This window comes from Pseudorca crassidens, chromosome 20, assembly GCF_039906515.1.
Source record: "Pseudorca crassidens isolate mPseCra1 chromosome 20, mPseCra1.hap1, whole genome shotgun sequence".
NCBI lineage: Eukaryota > Metazoa > Chordata > Mammalia > Artiodactyla > Delphinidae > Pseudorca > Pseudorca crassidens.
Window position 1 is genome coordinate 6,465,656 of NC_090315.1, and position 16,314 is coordinate 6,481,969.

At 41.0% G+C, this 16,314-nt stretch overlaps 2 pseudogenes; one reads left to right on the forward strand and one right to left on the reverse strand.

Annotated features, from left to right (window-relative positions):
* Nucleotides 1–16,314, forward strand: part of LOC137214765 (zinc finger protein 665-like) — a 349,647-nt pseudogene that overhangs the window by 325,745 nt on the left and 7,588 nt on the right.
* Nucleotides 1,074–2,239, reverse strand: LOC137214865 (acidic leucine-rich nuclear phosphoprotein 32 family member B pseudogene; annotated as a pseudogene).

Below are 16,314 nucleotides of genomic sequence, written 5' to 3' on the forward strand. Positions count from 1 at the left end.
GTTTCAGCTTCATTCTTTTACTGGTAGATACTCCGTTTCCTAGCAGCATTTGTTGAAGAGACTGTCCTTTCCGCATTGTGTAGTCTTAGCATTCTTGTCAAAAATTAGTTGGCGTGTGTGCAGGGGTTTACTTTTGAATGTTCTGTTTTATTCTTTTTTTTTTTTAAATTTATGTATTTATTTTGGGGCTGCACTGGGTCTTCGTTGTGGCACTCGGGATCTTCATTGCGACATGTTTAGTTGCGGCATGTGGGATCTTTAGTTGTGGCATGCGTACTTCTTAGTTGCGGCATGCAGACTTCTTTGTTGTGGCATGCGAACTCTTAGTGTGGCATGCATGTGGGATCTAGTTCCTGGACCAGGGATCAAACCCTGCATTGGGAGCATGGAGTCTTAACTGCTGGACCACCAGAGAAATCCCTGGTTTATTTGTTTAAATATCTGTTTATGCCAATGCCATGCTATTTTGCTTTTTAATATGTTTTGAAATCTAAAACAGCACGGCATCCATCTTTCTTCTTTTTCAAGAGTGTTTTGTTGACTTGGAATCCCTTAAAATCCCGTATGAATTCTAGCATTGTCTTCCAATTCATGAGTAGGGGATGTGTTTCTGTTTATTTTTTAGCAGAGTTTAGTAGTTTTCAGTGTACAAGTCTTTCACCTCTTTGGCTAAATTTACTACTAAGTGTTTTTTTTGTTGATGCTATAGTAAAAATGATTGTCTGTTTTCTTTCAGATTATTCATTTTGAGTGTATAGAAAAGCAGTGATTTTTTTTGTGTGTTGATTTTGTATCTTGCAACTTTTCTAATATCGTTTTTATTTATAACATTTTTCTTGTGGTATCTTTATGGTTTTGTACATATAAGATCTTGTCATCTGCAAAAAAAAGATAATTTTACTTCTGTATTTTTCTTGCCTAATTGCTCTGGCTGGGTATTGCAGTACGTTGCTGAATAGTAGTGCAGAGAGTGTACATCTTTGCCTTCTTTCTGACCTTAGAGGAAAAGCTTTCACCTTTTACCATTGATTTTGATGTTAGCTATGTGCTTTTTTCTTTTTTTTTAACAGACCCAAAATGTTAAGATTTTATTTACAAAGCTTCTTTGTCGTACAGAAAGTAAAAATGCTGTTACAATCTCAGTGTAACTGGCAGCCACGGACGGTTGACTCACCAATCACAGCTATCCACGCTACAGCAAGAGTCTTACACGGAAACCTAACAACGCTTACAGTTCTGTTGGGGTGAAGTCCCCAAGCTTGGTGGTGGATTTCCAAAAGGGACTAAATGGAGGAAGGCGAAATGTCACAGGAACTATTCTTTGGCTCTTTGGGTGGGTGGGTGTCCTGGGGTTTGTATCACCGCTACCTTTTTTTTTTTTTTTTAAACAGCTACCAAATCCATGTGAGCAGTTCTTTTTTTGCAGGTTATTTGGGGTCTTAATCATCTTCTCCTAAATCATCTGTTTCTCTCTTCCTCTTTTCACCTTTCCCGCTTTGTTCCTCTTCTTCCTCTTCTTCATCCTCATCTTCATCAGCTTCTCCATCATGTCCACATTCTTCCTCCCCACTGACTTCGTCTTCATCCTCCCCTTCTACATCTTCATCTTCATCCTCTTGATCATCACTCTCTTCTTTCTCACCGTTCTCCTCCTCCCCCTGGTCCTCATCTTCTCCTTCTTTATCGTCCTCTTCTTCATCCACACCATCCACCTCGGCATCTGAGTCAGCAGCTTCACTGTCCTCTTCACATAGCTTCACATAGCCATCCAGGTAGGTGAGCTGGGGCAGGAGCTTGAAGACACCCTTTCGGTAGTCATTCAGGTTAGTAACCTCACGGTTAAACAGATCCAGGCTCTTCAGACATTCCAACTTTTTCAAAGGTTCCAGGGTACTGATATCTTCCAGTTTATTTCCACTTAAGTTTAAATGTGTAAGATTTGGAAGTTTTTCTGCTAACATATCCAGACCTCCAAAGAGTCTGTTGTCCCTGGGCTCAAGCTTTTTCAATTTAGGTCGTTTGGGGAGATTTGAAACTGAAATCAAGCCTACATTTATAAAACTGAGGAACTCTAAGTTCGCAAATTCAGCCATTAGGCCCTCAATTTTCCCATCATTTGATTTGCATTGTCCAGGGCAAGTTCTCGAACAGCTGCCAGGGTCTGGTTCCTCAGCTCCAGGTGGATCCTCCTCTTCATGTCCATGTTTCTCTCTTCCCCCCTCTTCAAACTTAACTTTCCGTGGCGCGGGGCGTAGGGGGGAGAGGCGCCCCAGCCTGCGCAGCGAGAGGGTGGTCAGAAGGGGTCTGCTAGCAGCAGTGCCCGGCGGCACAGTCCCGGGCGGCGGGCGGGCAGGCGAGCGGAGCCCCCGGAGCCAAGTTACTCATGGGAGCGGAGAGAAACCATGGAGGGAAAGGGGGGCTGGGGCGCAGCGCTGGTCTCACTACCGCCGCCCCCGGCCGCCGCCCCGCACTGTGATTAAACCGGCGACGCGGCACGGGTGGCTCTGCTGGGCTCGCTGGGCTCGCTAGGCTCGGTGGCCGCGGCGCACCAAGCACGGGGCGGGGAGAGGCACCTTGGCTATGTGCTTTTAATATTAGCTGTTATTATACTGAGGTAATTTACTGAGTGTTTTTATCTTTAAATGTCCTTGAATTTTGTCAAATGCTTTTTTGGCATCAATTGAGATGATCGTGTTATTTTTCATTCATTCTGTTAATGTGGTGTATTGATTGATTCTTTCTGTGCTGAATCATCCTTGCTTTGCAGGTTTTTGATTACTGCATCAATCTCTCTAGGTATGACTCTGTTCACATTTTTTATTTCTTCGTAATTAGATCTTTGTAGGGTGTTTTTCTAGGAATTTACCCATATCTTTTAGGTTATGTAATTTTTTGGCATAAAATTGTTCATAGTACTCTCTTTTAATAGTGATTAAAATTTTCTATGATTCAGTTACAGTTTTTCCTCTTTCATCTGTGATTTTAGTTAATTCAATATTTTTTTTTAGCCTAGCTAAGTGTCAATTTGTTCATCCTTTCAGAAAACCAACTTTTGCTTTTTTGATTTTTATGTAGTTTTCCTATTTTATATTTCATTTATCTCTGGTCTTATCTTTATTATCTCTTTCGTTCTGATTTGATATCTTTTCTCCTTTTAAAAAAATTAATTAATTAATTTTTGCCTTCGTTGGGTCTTCATTGCTGTGCACGGGCTTTCTCTAGATGCAGCGAGCAGGGGCTACTCTTCGTTGCGATGCGTAGGCTTCTCGTTGTGGTGGCTTCTCTTGTTGTGGAGCACAGGCTCTAGGCACGTGGGCTTCAGTAGTTGTGGTGCGTGGGCTCAGTAGTTGTGGCTTGCGGGCTCTAGAGCGCAGGCCCGATAGTTGTGGTGCACGGGCTTCGCTGCTCTGCGGCATGTGGGATCTTCCTGAACCAGGGCTCGAACCCATATCCCCTGCATTGGCAGGCAGATTCTTAACAACTGCGCCACCAGGGAAGTCCCGGTACATTATATTTTATACTTCATTTTCGTCCAGATATTTTAAAAATTCCCTTGTCATTCCTTCTTTATCCTGTTGGTTGTTTAAGAAGGAGTTGATTAACTTCCAGATTTTATGTATATTTGTTTTTCTTCTGTTATCTGTTTCTGTTTTCATTTCCGTGAGGTAGAGGAGATATTTTTTATTATTTCAGTCTTCTTAAACTTCTTAAGATTTGGTTTGTGGCCTAACAAATTGTCTGTCATGGAGAATGTTTCATGTGTGCTTGACAAGGTTGTTTTCTGCTGTTATTGGATGGAGTGATCTCTATATATCCATTTGTTCCCATTGGTTTATAGTGTTGTTCAAGTCCTCAGTTTCCTTACTGATCTTCTGTTTGGTTCCATCCATAAGTATAACTGGGGCATTGAAGTCTTATACTGTTACTGTACTATTACTGTCTATTTCTTGCTTCATTTCTGTCAATGTTTGCTTCATATATTTGGGAGCTCTAATGTTAGATATATAAATATTTATAATTGTTATATCTTGTTGGTGAATTAACCCTTTTATCATTTTATAATGTTTTTTGTCTCTTGTGACATTTTTTTTGTCTTTATTTTGTCTGATGTTATGTAGTTACCCCAGCTGTCTCTTTATCATGGAATATCTTTTTCCCTCATGTCACTTTAATCCTATCCATGCCCTTAGGTTTGTGATTTTTAACAGTTCTAGCGCTTTGACTTTCTTTCTCTGTTTCTCACTCTCACTCTATTTTTTCCTCCCTTTTACATCTTCTGCTTGCTCAGACATACTGTATAGTGGTGAATGGCAGGAGCCCTGACCAGCCCAGTTTTCTCTGCAGTAATTTCAGCAGAAATGCATCCAGTGTTTTCTTCTGATCATGACGTTTGATGAAATATTTTTGCTTAATAAGGTTTTTCCCCAATTTCATTTTTGTCATGGTTTTTAATTATGCAGTGATTTTTGGAAGTATTTAATACTGTGATAAATTTTTTATCTTAATCTGTTAAATTTCTGTGTAACACTAATAAGAGATGGGAGATAAAGTATTCTATGTATTTTTTCATGTTTGTACCTTTTTTTTCTTTTTTTTTAAAATTTTTGGCTGCGTCGGGACTTAGTTGTGGCTTGCGGGATCTTTCTTGCGGCACGCAGGCTTCTCTCACATTGTGGCACGCAGGCTTCAGAGCACGTGGGCTCTGCAGTTGTGGCGCAAGGGCTCCAGAGTGCGTGGACTGAGACACCTCTCATTTCAGTTAATTATGTGTTTACACATCAGTGCCTGAGTGCATGAATGTGAAAGTCCATGGCTTTTATAAAAGACATCATTTCATTAGTAAGTTTTATGTTTTTTAGCAGTTGAAATTATATCTTTTTTTTTTTAAAGATTTATTATTTGTTTATTTTATTTTTGGTGTTAGGTCTTAGTTGCAGCACGCGGGCTCTTCATTGTGGTGCATGGTCTTCTCTGGTTGTGGCGTGCGGGTTTTCTCTTCTCTAGTTCTGGTACGCAGTCTCCAGGGTGCATGGGGTCTGTAGTTGTGGTGTGAGGGTTCCAGAGCACGTGGGCTCTGTAGTTTGCGGCACGCGGGCTCTATTTTAGGCGTGGGAGTGCTCACTAGTTGTGGCATGTGGGCTTAGTTGCCCTGCAGCATGTGGGATCTTATTTCCCTGACCAGGAATTGAACCCGCTTCCCCTGCATTGTAAGGCAGATTCTTTACCACTGTACCACCAGGGAAGTCCCTGAAATTATATCTTGAGTGTATTCCATGGCTTTAAATTTTTCCTACACTATCACATTAATGTTTTATAGTAGGAAGATTATTAATATCTTCTGTGTGTGTGTGTGTGTGTGTGTGTGTGTGTGTGTGTGTAGTGACCTTTTATGCAGTTCTATAGGTTAACCTTGAAATTGTCTCAAGTTTTCTCAGGGAACCCTCTGTCAGTGTACGTTTATCCTCTATCCGTCACTTAACTTTGATATTTTATGTTCCATTCTAAAGTCTGATTACCTGAGTTTTCGTTCTTGCAGTGCCATTTCCTAGCTGTTTGTTCTGAGGCAAGTTTCTTAGAGTGTCTTGGACACAGTTTACTCCTCTGAAAAATAAAAATGGGACTTTCTCTAATGACTATTATGTTGATAACAAGTTCATACATGTAAAACATTTAGAGTAATACTTAGCATATAGGAAGCATTCAGACACCTTTAGTCATTGCTCTTGGTATCATCATCATAATTTAAGATTTTGACTTTTCTTTAAAGCCACTGTGGACTTTGTCATCTCTGAAGACACCAGTCATATTGTAGCTCATCTGAATATTGAATATCACTTAGTGTGTGAAACATAATATATAACACTTCTGCCTGGACATCCTGTTGTTGAATTTTATTTGTATGCATTTCATGTATTGTCCAAAAAAAAGAAAAATCCATATTGAATGGAAGATATTATAATCTCTATGAAAAAGCATAAGAAATTAAAATTTGAGACCCATAATTTGCTCTAAATACATTAACATGGATCTGTCAGAATACATACTTCAACTGAATTGATCCTTACCCCTCTCTCCTCTTCTCATTTTGTGTGAAAATAAGGACTCTCCTCATGGCCCCTTGTTGAAATGTGTTTTCATTTCAGGAACAGTTGACCTTCAAGGATGTGGCCATTGAATTCTCTCAGGAGGAGTGGGAATGCCTGGACCCTGCTCAGAGGGCCTTGTACAGGGACGTGATGTTGGAGACCTACAGGAACCTGGTCTCCCTGGGTGAGGATAACTTCCCTCTAGACATTGGGATCTGCCCTTATGTATCTTTGCATTTTCCCTTCTGTACCTTTTGGGAGTCCCTGCATTGCTTCACTGAGCTCAAAGCCCTGTTGACTCAGACATGAAAAGCTTCATGGTGTAGTGTCAGGAGTTTAACGTTGTCCTTTCTTCTGGTGATCTGCCCACTTCATGATACACCAGGAGTTGTTCCAGAGCTTAAGTATTGATAAAGCCCAATTGGAAACTTAAAATATCTGATTCCCTATTTCATACCGCTGTTCTTTTGAGTCACTATTTTTTAAAAAAATAAATTTGTTTATTTTAATTTTTATTTTTGGCTGCGTTGGGTCTTCATTGCTGCACGTGGACCTTCTCCAGTTTTGGCGAGCGGGGGCTACTCTTCATTGCAGGGCGCAGGCTTCTCATTGTGGCGGCTTCTCTTGTTGTGGAGCACAAGCTCTAGGTGTGCAGGCTTCAGTAGTTGTGGCTCACGGGTTCAGTAGTTGTGGCTTGCGGGCTCTAGAGTGCAGGCTCAGTAGTTGTGGCACAGGAGCTTAGTTGCTCCACGGCATGTGGGATCTTCCTGGACCAGGGTTCGAACCCGTGTCCCCTGCATTGGCAGGCGGGTTCTTAACCACTGCACCACCAGGGAAGCCCTGAGTCACTACTTCTTGGAAGAAAGCCAGTTATCTGCATATTATTACTATTCTCTCTGCATTCAGAAGGAGGCAAGCAGTGAATGAATGAATTTGTGAAATATTTTTTGAGATCCATTTGTTGTGTGCTCACTCCTGTGCTGATCAAAGAGCTGGGATTCTGGAAAACCTACAACATATTATTTATTTTCTCTTTTCGGCAGTTATTTCTGTTCCTGACCTGAATATTATTTGCATTTTGGAGCAAGAGGAAGAGCCCTTGACTGTGAAGAGTGACATGAAAATAGCAAAAAAACAATGGCTGGGGATGTATCAAAAGTATGAACACAGGTCAGAACTCAGATGGGCAGAGAGGAAGCCACACCATTAATGGTGTTTGGAGAGCTCTTTAGGAAATTCTAAGTTTACTACTTATGAACTTTTCTCAGGGGAAATTTTTCTTCTCCCCAACATAGCACACTATCCTTCAACGTGTAAAATTCATCCTTTCACCTCCCTGTGGTGCTGCAGCTCCAGTAGAATCAAAGGCAAGGTCTTTATCTTGATCTACACTCTGCCGTCTGGGCCTTGTTGCTTGATTTGAGTAGCACGTGGTGAGCTGTTTCAAAGGAATCTGTTTCCCCCTTGGTCTCTTCTTCTATACTTGATTGCATGGGATTTTCAATTTTTAGTCCATATAGATAAGAGCTGAGGCCTCCATAGTCCAAACCCCTGGACCTGTCTCAGTTTGGTGTACTTGGAAGAACTAATTAAATGATGGGAAAACAGTGGCTGCTCTTTGATTCCATCTGGCATCTCAGAACCTGCATGAATCTGTTTCAGGTCATGTCTGCCATTCAGATCCCTCAGCCATTTCTTCGTTTTTTGTTTTTGTTTTTCCTTTTTTTTTTTTTGGCTGTGCCGTGTGGCTTGCGGGATCCTAGTTCCCCAGTCAAGGATTGAACTTGGGCCCGTGGCAGTGAAAACCCGGAATCCTAACCAGTGAATCTGCCAGGGAATTCCCCCTTAGCCATTTCTTCTGTTCTGCTTTTGCCACATACTTTTGGGTGTGTGTAATGGGGAAATGGGTTGGATCTTCTGTAACTGTTACTTAGGAAAACTATAAACAGTATGGACGAAGAGATTCTCTTTGATCCCCAATCCCATATGGGGAGCATATATGAGTCTCTGAGCTTGGCGACTATGGGTAGAGCCCATGGTCCCGTGTTAAAGTTCTATAATATCTGACCCCAATATATTGTATTTTTCTTGTCCTTTTACCTCTCTACTTAGTCTGGGAATGTAGACTCTTGTTGATGTCATATTTTCTTTAGTTTGCATGATTTTGCCTCTGACATTGCTTTTAAAATACCCATTCTTAGGTATTTGATATTTCATCCTTTTGTTTGTTTGTTGCTGTGGTAAGCCGTCTTTAGGTGATGAATAACTTCACTCTCCTGTGGAGTGGGTTTACTTGGAAACATAGCATTCTTTTTTTAAAAATTAATTAATTAATTAATTTATTTATTTTTGGCTGTGTTCGGTCTTCGTTGCTGCATGTGGGCTTTCTCTAGTTGTGGCGAGCGGGGGCTACTCTTCGTTGTGGTATGCGGACTTCTGATTGCAGTGGCTTTTCTTGTTGCGGAGCACAGGCTCTAGGCGTGTTGGCTTCAGTAGTTGTGGCACGTGGGCTCAGTAGTTGTGGCTTGCGGGCTCTAGAGTGCAGGCTCAGTAGTTGTGGTGCACGGGCTTAGATGCTCTGTGGCATGTGGGATCTTCCTGGACCAGGGCTCGAACCCGTGTCTCCTGCATTGGCAGGCGGATTCTTTTTTTTTTTTTTTTTTTTGGCAGGCGGATTCTTAACCACTGCGCCATCAGTGAAGCCTGGAAACATAGCATTCTTGATGGAGATATGTTTACTAATTTGTTGCAATATTATTCTGCTACATACAGAAGCACCACTTGAAGCTATTCACTAGAGTAGTCAGCATGTCCTAGGATACTGAAATAGAAAGCGTCACAGGAGCTTGTGGGGGGACTTCCCTGGTGGTCCAGTGGTTAAGACTTTGTGCTTCCAATGAAGGGGGCGCAGGTTCAATCCCTGGTCAGGGAACTAAGATCCCACATGCTGCATGGCTAGAAAAAAAAAACACAAAGAAACACTTGACTGATAAGTGTTTCCAGTTTTTTTTTTTCTGGTTTTGAGGAGTATCACAAAAGCGTGTCTCAAGAGCAACTGTGACAATGTTTTTCACATATACTAATCATCATCCCCTTGGAGCCTCAATAAATGGTATAGGAATTTCTCCTTGGGTCAACATTGTCCAAGTTCACATCCTCATATCCCTGGGTCTGTTGACTAAACTGTTCATTCCACAGTTTTCGTACCCTGTATGTGTCATTGTTTATCCGACCTCAACAAATACTATTTTTTTTTTTTTTTTTTTTTTTTGCGGTGTACGGGCCTCTCACTGTTGTGGCCTCTCCCGTTGCAGAGCACAGGCTCCGGACGCGCAGGCTCAGCGGCCATGGTTCACGGGCCCAGCCACTCTGTGGCATGTGGGATCTTCCCGGACCGGGGCACGAACCCGTGTCCCCTGCATCGGCAGGCAGACTCTCAACCACTGTGCCGCCAGGGAAGCCCAACAAATACTGTTTTGAAGCATCTTTGTGTGTGTGTGTGTGTGTGTGTGTGTGTGTTATTTTTAAATAATTTTTTTATTTTATTTTTGGCTGCGTTGGGTATTCGTTGCTGCGCACGGGCTTTCTCTAGTTGAGGCAAGCGGGGGCTACTCTTCATTGTGGTGCGCAGGCTTCTCATTGCAGTGGCTTCTCTTGTTGCAGAGCACTGGCTCTAGGTGCGCGGGCTTCAGTAGTTGTGGCTCACGGACTTAGTTGCTCCTCGGCATGTGGGATCTTCCTGGACCAGGTCTTGAACCCTTGTCCCCTTCATTGGCAGGTGGGTTCTTAACCACTGCGCCAACAGGGAAGCCCATTTTGAAGCGTCTTAATGAGGGAGCTTATGAAGTTGAATGATGACTTCAATGAAGTACTGTTTTTTCTTTTTTTAAAGTAAATTTTTACTTACTTATTTTTGTCTGCGTTTGGTCTTTGTTGCTGCTTGCGGGCTTTGTCTAGTTGCGGCGAGGGGGGCTACTTTCATTGCGGTGCATGGGCTTCTCATTGTGGTGGCTTCTCGTTGCGGAGCACGGGCTCTAGGCACATGGGCTTCAGTAGTTGTGGCACATGAGGTCAGTAGTTGTGGCTCATGGGCTTAGTTGTTCTGCGGCATGTGGGATCTTCCCGGACCAGGGATCAAACCCGTGTCCTCTGCATTGGCAAGCAGATTCTTAACCACTGTGCCACCAGGGAAGTCCCTCTATGCATTATAAATGAACTTGACTTCTATTTATTTAGTCAGCAGGTTCATATTTTTATGATATTCTTAGTGTTCTTGTTTTTTTTTTGTAATGCGTGGGTGGTTGAATTGGGGAATGGCCCTTCATTGTGAAACTGGTGACCAGACTCTTAAAGTTCTTCATATATTTTCAGTATTAACCCATTATCACATACATGAATTGCAAATATTTTCTACCCGTTCTGCAGATTGTCTTTTCACTCTACTGAGTGTGATTTGATGCACAATAGTTTGTAATTTTGATGTAGTCCAGTTTATCTGTTTTTACTTCCATTTGCTGTGCTTTTGCAGTCGTATGTTCTCAATCATTGCTGTATCCAGTGCCATTAAGATTTTTTCCTATATTTTCTTCTAGGAGTTTTATGCTTTTAGGTTGTATGTTTAGATCTTGGTTCTATTTTTTAAAAATTATTTATTTATTTATTTATTTGGCTGTGTTGGGTCTTAGTTGCAGCATGTGGTATCTTCGTTGTGTCATGTGGGATCTTTCGTTGTGGCACACAGGCTTCTCTCTAGTTGTGGCACGCGGGCTCAGTAGTTGCAGTGTGTGGAGTTAGTTGCCCCACGACATGTGGGATCTTAGTTCCCCGACCAGGGATTGAATCCACATCCCCTACTTTGGAAGGTTTATTCTTAACCACTGGACCACCAGGGAAGTCCCTAGATCTCTGTTCTATTTTGAGTTAATTTTTTACATGGGTTCATGCAGCAGTCCTACTACATTCTTTTACATGTGGGTATCTGATTTTCTCAACATCTTTTTTTCAAGAGGCTGCTTTTCCCTCATTGAGGAATCTTGACACCTTTGTGGCACATCATTTGACTGTATATGCAAGAGTTTATTTCTGACGTCTTTTCCACTGGTGTTTCTGTCTGTCTTTATATTGGTACCATACTCTTACTATTAGTTTTTCTTTTTAATAAATTTTGAAATAAGGAAGTATGAGACCTTCAACTTTGTTCTTTTCAAGGTTGTTTTTCCTATTCAGGGTCTCTTGAGATTCAGTGTATGTCCCAGGATGTAAGTGTTTATTTTTTCCAAAATTGATATTGTGGTTTTTCTAGGTATTGCTTTGAATCTCTTGATCATTTTGTTGGTATTGACGTAATGACAATATTGTCTTTCAGTCCATGAACTGGGGATATCTGCATTTACTTGTGTATTTTCTAATAATTTTCAGCAACGATTTTAGTTACAGTGTACAAGTCTTTTTTATGTGGCTAAGGTTTTGCCTAAGTATTTTATTCTTTTTGATGCTATTTGAAATGGAAATGTTTTCTCAATTTTCTTTCTAATTGTCCATCATTAACATATAGAATACAATTTTTACATGTTGACTTTATATCTTCCAATTTTCCTGAATTCATTAGTTACTTATATCAGGATTTTTTTGTGGAATCTCATGTTTTTTCTACATATTAGATTATGTCATCTCTAAACAGACATAATTTTCTTCTCCTTTCTCTAATTGGATACCTTTTATTTTGTTTTCTTGCCCATTTGTCTGGCTGGGACTCCAGCTATGTGTTTAAGAGAAATAGTGAGAGCAGGTATCTTGTCTTGTTCCTGATCTGAGAGAAAAAGCTTTCAGTCTTTCCCCATTGTGTATGATGTTAGCTGTGGGCTTTTTATATTAGTCTTTTATTGTGTTACTGTATTTATTTCTATTCCTACTGTATTGAGTGTGTTTATTATGAAAGGCTGTTAACTAGTCAAATGCTTTTCTGCATCAGTTGAGATAATCATGTAGTGTATTTTCTTATATTTAATGTGCAGTTTTACATTGAAAGATTTCATTTGTTGGAGTATCCTTGCATTCCAAGAATATATCCTCTTTGGTTGTACTGTATAATCCTTTCGTAGTACTGTTAAATTTCATTTACTCTTGTTTGATTGATGAGTTTTGCATCAATATTAAGATTTATTTATTTATTTTATATTTTAGTTTTGGCTGCGTTGGGTCTTCATTGCTGCGTGCGGGCTTTCTCTAGTTGTGGCAGTGGAGGCTGCTCTTTGATGTGGTGCTCGAGCTTCTCATTGTGGTGGCTTCTCTTGTTGCAGAGCACGGGCTCTAGGTGCATGGGCTTCAGCAGTTGTGGCATGTGGGCTCAGTAGTTGTGGCTCGCAGGCTCTAGAGTGCAGGCTCAGTAGTTGTGGTGCATGGGCTTAGTTGCTCCGTGGCATGTGGGATCTTCCCGGACCAGGGCTCGAACCTGTGTCCTCTGCATTGGCAGGAGGATTCTTAAACACTGCGCCACCAGGGAAGTCCAGTTTTGGACTGACTTTGATTTTAGAGTAATTCTAACCTCATAATGAGTTTTGAAGTGTTTCCTGTTCAAATTTTGGGGAAGAGTTTGAAGAAGCTTGATCTTAATTCTTTTAAGATGTTGGGTAGAGTTCAGTAGTGACGCTATCTAGCTTTCCTTTGGATTTTCTTTCTTTCTTTCTTTCTTTTTTTTTTTCCTGGCTGCACCATGCGGCATGTGGAATCTTAATTCCATAATCAGGGATCAAACCTTGACCTGCAGTGGAAGCACGGAGTCTTAACCACTGGAGCCCCAGGTTTTTTTTTTTTTGCGGTATGCGGGCCTCTCACTGCTGTGGTCTCTCCCGCCGCGGAGCACAGGCTCTGGACATGCAGGCTCAGTGGCCATGGCTCACGGGCCCAGCTGCTCCGCGGCATGCGGGATCCTCCCGGACCGGGGCACGAACCCGCGTCCCCTGCACCGGCAGGCGGACTCCCAACCACTGCGCCACCAGGGAAGCCCTCTCCTTTGATTTTGATCAGTGATTTTTGGTTAGTGACTCAGTCTCCTTACAAGGAATGGGTTTGTTCAGGTTTTTTATTTCTTCATGACTCTATTGATAGGTGTGTGTCTCTGGGAATTCATTCAGATTTTGCAATATTTAGGCATAGAATTATTCTTGGTATTCTAATTTTTTTTTTATTTCTGTGGAATCAATTGTAATGCCCCCACTTTCATTTTTTATTTTAGTTATTCGGTCTTCTCTCTTTTTGGTTAATCTACTTAAGGGTTTATTATGTCTATCTGATCAAAGAACCAACTTAATTTTGTGATTTTCTGTAGTTTTTTATTCTTTTTGTATATCTCTTAATTTTTTTCTTTCTAGCTTTGACTCTGTTTCCTATGGTCTCTTTTTCTTTTTCTTTTCATTTTTAAAATTATTTTTATTCACGTGATAAACCACTATCTTTTATGTGCATTCCTTTGTATTTTTTTTTTCAAGCTTTAAGATACAATCAACATAATATTGTGTAAGTTAAGTGTAATGATTTGCTACACGTTTATATTTTGAAAAGATTACCAGGTATGTTTGTTAAAACATCCATTAACTCACATAATTACAATTTTGTTTGTGTGGTGAGAACATTAGAAGGTTACTGTCTTAACAACTTTCAAGTATATAATACAGTATTAATAATCATAGTCAGCATGCTGTATGTTAGATCCCCAGAACTAATTCATCTTGACTAACATCTCCCCATTTCTGCTAATGCCCCAGCCTTTGGTAATCACTATTTTACTTTCTGTTTGGCTTTTTTTCCCCCCAACTATAAGTGAGATTATTCTTTATTTGTTTTTCTCTCAGACTTATTTTACTTAGCATAATCCCTTCAAATGCTCTCCACGTTCGTACAGATAGCAGGATTTCATTCTTTCTTATGGCTGAATAATATCTCATTTTCTATAGAAATGAGTTTTTTTTTTATGCATTCATTAGTTGGACACTTAGGTAGTTTCCATATCCTGGCTATGGCTTATACTGCTTTAATGAACATAGGAATGCAGATACCTCTGTGTGATAGTGATGACTTCATTTCTTTTCGGTATATACCCACATGTGGAATAACTATGTTATGCGGTGCTTTAAAAAAAATATTTTGACTGTAATTAGTTTTTTCCAGTGACTAAAACGAATTATAATCTTCTGGTAGTACGGTAGGGTTCTCTTTAATCCACAGCCTTACTAACACTCATACCTCTTGGTTTTTTTGTTTTTGTTTTTGTTTTGGCTGCTGGACCACCAGGGAATTCCCCCTCTTTTGTCTTTTTGATAATAGACATTCTAAAGGTGTGAAGTGATATCTCCTTGAGGGTTTGATTTGCATTTTCTCCTAAAGGAGGAGCTGGGAACTGGGAAACTTTCTCCTGTTTATTCTCACCTTATTGTGCCTTGGAGGGATTGAGTCAAAAATCATGATTACACTTTTTGGTTCTGTGTTTTGAGTGTAGGCATTTCTTTGGGTGTTTCAGCTTCTCACCTGGTTCTTAGAGTTATTCCAAAGGATTTTGTTGGGAATTCCCTGGTGGTCCAGTCTTTAAGACTCTGTGCTTTCACTGCTGAGGGCAACCTTCAGTCCCTGGTCAGGGAACTACGATCCTGCCAGCCATGTGGTGCAGCCAAAAAAACCCAAACCCAAACAAAACAAAACCCACAAAAATTTTTGTTCTTGTTGTATATTGTTGTTAATTCAGTGTCTCCATGGGCTAAGTGCCTGGAGTTTACTGGTCTGCTATCTTGCCAACATCGTTTTTCATGTCTTTTTTTTTTTCATGTCTTTTTTATGGCAGAGATTGTGTTAAGAGATCCAGTGCTATGATTGCCAGTAATTAGAGCAGGACAGCAAAAGGAACACTGTTGTTTTTAACACCAAATAAGGAGTCTTAGTCTAAAAAGTTGATATGACAAATTGTTAAAATTTTTACAATGTTAGGTAATTAATAATTTAGTTAATAAGATTCTTTTTAAATTTATTTATTTACTTTTGGCTGAGTTGGGTCTTTGTTACTGGGAGCGGGCTTTCTCTAGTTGTGGCGAGTGGGGGCTAACTCTTCGTTGCGGTGCGTGGGCTTCTCATTGCAGTGGCTTCTCTTGTTGTGGAACACGGGCTTCAGTAGTTGTGGCACGTGGGCTTCAGTAGTTGTGGCACGCGGGCTTCAGTAGTTGTGGCTCACGGGTTCTAGAGCACAGGCTCAGTAGTTGTGGCTCACAGGCTTAGTTACTCCTTGGCATGTGGGATCTGCCCAGACCAGGGCTTAAACCCATGTCCCCTGCGTTGGCAGGCGGATTCTTGACCACTGTGCCACCAGGGAAGTCCTCTTTTTTTTTTTTAACTAATATGATCACATCTTAAAATGCTCATACCTTGGGAAACACCTCCTGTTATCTTTGTTTCTTGAAACAAACTGTCTGCCCACCCAGCTAGGAGATTATCATTGTGAACTCTTGTCTCCCTGCTTTGTTATACTGTAAGGTTTCATTGTATCTGCAAGAAAATGTGCAGAATAAACTTATCTATCTCCTTTTGATGGCCATTTCCTATGTTTTCCTTCCAAATCCTGCTTCTTACATTCTTGGATGTATCTCCGGTAATGTCTGTGTATTTTTCTCTCTCTTTTTTGGGGGGGTTTTTGTTGCTAAGCACGGGCTTTCTCTAGTTGCAGTGATCAGGGCTACTCTTCGTTGCAGTGCACAGGCTTCTCATTGCAGTGGCTTCTCTTGTTGCGAAGCACAGGCTCTAGGTGCGCGGGCTTCAGTAATTGTGGCACATGGGCTCAGTAGTTGCAGTTCGTGGGCTCTAGAGCGCAGGCTCAGTAGTTGTGGTGCACAGGCTTAGTTGCTCCATGGCATGTGGGATCTTCCCAGACCAGGGCTGAACCCATGTCCCCTGCATTGGCAGGCGGATTCTTAACCACTGAGCCAGCAGAGAAACCCGTGTTTTTCTCTTGAATATATATTCCTGGAAATGGAACTCATGGATATTAAAATTGGTACATTTCATACCAGATATTGCTAGAGATAAAAACCTGCTTTCTCTTTACAGTATCACACTCTCTCCGTTTTAAAATTTCTTTTGCTTTTGTTGCATGCCCATGGTATAAGTCCCGTGGTTAAAAACGAGATGGTACAGTACTACTTGCTAAACCAGTTCTTCTTTTCTTCCCCATTCAGTATTCTCATTGCCC